The following is a 4,781-nucleotide window of genomic DNA, read 5'->3' as shown; positions in this document are numbered from 1 at the left end:
CTACGCCCCGCTAATCTTTTATATTTTTAGTAGAGACGAGGTTTCACCTGTGTAGCCAGGATGGTCTCGATCTCCTAACCTAGTGATCCACCCTCCTTGGCCTCCCAAAGTGCTGGGATTACAGGCGTGAGCCACTGCACCCAGCTGAGATTTTGATATTTTTTATATCTTTTTGTGACTTTGTAAATTTCCACAATGGGCACATATCATTTAAATAATCATAAAAACAATATTCATTATATATATAAAAAATCAATGGATTAGTTAAGTACAGATAGAGAGTTATGTACTAGGTTAACAACTTTGCCTGCTAGACATTACAACTGGTTGTTTAACAATGGAACACAGTAATCAAAGAATGCCCGGAAAGCTTAGGGTGGGAATGCTTTTAGACACTATTGAATACACCCACAATTTTGCACCTGCAGTTTTACAAGATCAAATTAGAAAACCTATCATGTTAATAAAAATAAAAATATTGGAGGGAGCGCCCTTCCAGGAGAGGGAGTGGCTGCCATAGTGAGAGGCTGGTGCTACGGCTCTTTCCCTGCAGTCCTGAGGAGGAAGTGTGCGTCCCCTGTGCTTCCTTCTTCTGTTCGGGTGGAAAGCTTGAGATGTGGTAATGCCAGCTACAGTTCTCAGAGCCATGCATGGCCAGATCTCACTGTATATTATCAAAAGCACATCAGTGCCGAAGAATTGGTCATCTAATGTTAAAACCACTTAAGGAAATTTGAAAATACAACATGGAGCACACTGACAATACGTCAAAACTTGGATTTGTTCCTTCCTGATAAAACAGCTGGTGGTTTGAATACATCTCAGATCCTGGAAATGAACCAAAAAAAAAAAAAAAAAAATCAAATACTAGCATGCTCTCTCCATGAAATGCTGCTCATTGCCAAGATGAAAAGGCACACCTTCCAACCGTGAAATCCTTTGGTACTCACAGGAGCGACCCACAAACCAAATATATTGGGTTCTAAATTGTTTATAAAAATGTGAAAGAGGCATTTCTCATCTATATCAATGGAAACATTTGTTCCAAAACAAGACTTTCCACAGATCAAGAGACCACTAAAAGCATCCAGGACCAGGCAGCCATCCAGGACCAACCTTCCAGTTCTGTCTGTGAACGAGGTGAAGTGGGGGTGGCCATGGCTCTTGTGTTTGGTGATCATTGCCCACACTAAACCAGTGTGCGTTGCATGCCAGCCTTACCACCAACATAAGAGAAATGGCAGTCAACTCAGACTTCTTCATCAAGATCTTTGAAGCCTAAAAAATATTCAAAGGGATTCAAAATCTTAATTTTTAAGAATTAATGATGCATATAAAAACAAAATACAGGCAATAAGACATGAAAATATAGTTTATAAAAGATTTAGTTATTGGTCTAAGGAAACTGAAAAAGAGGACTAGTACTAAGTCCAGTCTAAGAATGGAACTGTAAAAAAAAAAAAAAAAAACCCACTAGAAAAAAAACAGACTAGAAATTCTTCATCAAATTAAAAAATATTGTAACTCTTCAGACAGATAAGCTTTTATTAGCCTGTGGCAACTGTGCATGGATCAGTGAAATGACACTCTAGGGTAGACTCCAAAAGCAGCAGGGGAAGAGGGCCTTGCTTTTTTATCCTCTTAAGGTTTAAGGGGGTATTTTAATTCATCCTTAAGGGGTATATGGGAATTTTTCTGCTACAATCTGCATTTCTCCTTTAATAACAATTTAAGGGTCAAAATCAAGCCCTTGGTAACCTTTGTATCTTGCATAATACCTAGAATGGTGCCTCGTACTTAAATGTTGATTAAATTGGAAAGTATCAAAAAGAGGCAAGAGGATCTTTAATGTCGATAGTCATCAACATTAAAGATATTTTAAACTTGATGAAGACTTCTGAATCTATCAGAAAACAGGTTAGAATGTCTGTCTTTAAGTCTTGATTCTGAAAAGTAACCCCTGAGCCTGTTTAATTTTGGCTGTGTTTTTATTACAGTGTGGCTGACACCCCTTAGAAGGGTATACATACCTTTACTCATCAGATCCTGAAGCTAGGAATTAGTGAATATGTTTTTGTGTTGGATTCTGGAATGGTTTCAATTCTTGTGTGGTTTCTCTGAACCCAGGATGTGAAGGATGGAAGCATTGTGCAGGTACTACTCCCCCTTTCCTTTTGCTGGAGCTTTGGGGTAACCTGGGAAATTCAGTATTTAAGTGTCCGAGATGACATTAAGCATAAAAACCTGAATTCATGGCAGATCCAAAAAAGAGAAAGCTCAAATCATTTTGTTCTTTTGTTACATCTAGCAGCACAGTGCATCAGGTTTCTTAGGAGGGAGCTGATACGGCCAGAGATGTCCCTAGGCTCTGTTCCTTTGGGCCATCCTTAGACTTGGAAGCAATTTTCCTAAATACTATTTCTTATTTTTCTTTAGGATTTTTTTTCTACTTCCTTCCAGGAAAGGATTTGAAGTAATTTTCAACATTCAATATAGTTTCAAATGAGATAGTAAATACTTTCACATATTAGTCAAAGCAAATAGTTGACACGAACAGAGAAATAACTGTTATAAATTACCTGAAATGAATAATCTAGTTGAACGTTTTGCTTTGAGAAGCCCAGTATTTAAAAGAGGAAATCCTCCTGGGATTTATTGTTTGCTGTTTATTGTTGTGGGGGAGGACAGAATAAAAACATAAAAATATCTTAAGAGAAATAACTTTTTCCAGGACTGAAATTAAGGAGTCAGTTATTTCATGAGTCTTGTTATAGAAGACATTATATAACACGATAGACAATGACTTTAGCTGGAGTTTGGCAAAAAGAAGCCTATGCTGTCTTTCTGAAAGCACAGGAAAATAATAGAAAATCATATGTTTCTGGCTGGGTAGCGGCTCACACCTGTAATCCCAGCACTTTGGGAGGCCGAGGCAGGCGGATTCCTTGAGGTCAGAAGTTCGAGACCAGCCTGACCAACATGGTGAAACCCCATCTCTACAAAAATACAAAAATTAGCCAGGCATGGTGGTGGTGTGTGCCTGTAATCCCAGCTGTTCAGGAGGCTGAGGCAGGAGAATCTCTGAACCCAGGAGGCGGAGGTTGCAGTGAGCCGAGATCATGCCACTGCACTCCAGCCTGGGTGACAGAGCGAGACTCTGTCTCAAAAAAAAAAAAAAGAAGAAGAAGAGGAAGAGGAAGAGGAGGAGGAGGAATAGGAAGAGGAAGAAAAGAAGAAGAGGAAGAGGAAGAGGAGGAGGAAGAAGAAGAGGAAGAGGAAGAAGAAGAAGGAGAAGAAGAAGAAGAAGAGACATTTTGGAACATCATTTCTTGAAGATTTTACTTTTCATAGAGAAAGCAGTCTTGGCATGGCTAGGTGATATGTCCCCAGGACCAAGACTGACTTTCATCTGCCCCAAACTGAGGGCCACCCCATTTTCATACAGCCACTATAGTGCTGGTAAACCCTTTATACAACTCTTGACTGAGACAAGGAAAAGACTCTCCTTTGTGTCAGAAAGCATGTGGGCTTTGTTTTGTTCCCATGTTTGCACAAGTTCATGTTTTTAGCTCTGTAGAACACCATGCATCGGAGTTGGCTGAATGAGGTTTCAGTGACCCTCTCTGTCAAAATTAAATCTTTATCTGGTCTCATTTTCAGAGATCATAAACTGAGATATTCAACCCACATCCCATTGGCTTACAATTCCTAAAAGCAATAGTACGCGCAGTGGCTCATGCCTATAATTTCAGTGCTTTGGGAGGCTGACGCAGGAGGACCGCTTGAGGCCAGGAGTTGAAGACCAGCCTGGCAACATAGCAAGACTCCCATTTCTAAAAGACTTAAAAAAAAAATTAGCCGAGTGTGGTGGTGCGCACCTGTAGTCCTAGCTACTCAAGAGGCTGAGGTGGGAGGATTGCTTGAGCCTAGGGGTTCCAGGCTGCAGTGAGCCATGACTGTACCTAACTCCATCCAGCTTGGGCAACAGAATGAGACCATCTCACTAAACAAACAAATGAAGAAACAATAATAGCAGCACTTCTTGTTAATGTCTAGTCTTTGAAGAGAACAGCAGAGGATGGGAAAGGCAGGTCTGAGTAGCATGGAGCCTGACACTAGGGAGAGAGTTTTCAGGCTAATAGCACAGGGTGTGACAAAATCACTAGTGAAATGTTAACCATTTTTTTGAAAAATGAAATAGAATAGAAAAAAACAGAATACACTGCTCATGATAAAGGTAAATACTGGTTTGTGAAGCTTTTGTGGCAATTATTGGTGTGTGAGCATATATGTGTATATGTACTGTGTATAATGATTTCTTATCATAGGTTGTAGTCAAGAAAACTTACAAGATAAAGCATAATACCGGTAACTTAAAAAAAATTAAAAATTAAAATATTGTCTTCAATTTTTAATAAGCATTACAGAATTATGTATTATGTATTAATGCTCTCTGTAATTCTGATAGTTACCATCCTTCATCTAAAGAGCAAGCCAACATATTTTAATTAATTAATTAAAAATATGAACTATTATATGGAATAAGATATGAATTCAATTTTTAAAATAAACATAGGACTGTTCAGGTTATCATTTGTTTCTTTAATAAGTCTTGGCAGTTTATACCTTTAAAGAAATTTGTCGGCCAGGCACAGTGGTTTAAGCCTGTAATCCCAGCACTTTGGGAGGCTGAGACAGGCAGATCGTGAGGTCAGGAGATCGAGACCATCCTGGCTAACACGGTGAAACCCCGTCTCTACTAAAAAAATACAAAAAACTAG

General features: G+C 39.1%; 1 pseudogene; it reads left to right on the top strand.

The window, feature by feature from the left end:
- The first annotated feature begins 622 nt into the window (after positions 1–622).
- Positions 623–1,275, top strand: LOC105515265 (annotated as a pseudogene).
- The last annotated feature ends 3,506 nt before the right edge of the window (positions 1,276–4,781 follow it).

This window comes from Colobus angolensis, unplaced genomic scaffold, assembly GCF_000951035.1.
Source record: "Colobus angolensis palliatus isolate OR3802 unplaced genomic scaffold, Cang.pa_1.0 Scaffold257, whole genome shotgun sequence".
Classification (NCBI taxonomy): Eukaryota; Metazoa; Chordata; class Mammalia; order Primates; family Cercopithecidae; genus Colobus; species Colobus angolensis.
This window is presented reverse-complemented; position numbering and strand designations above follow the sequence as displayed.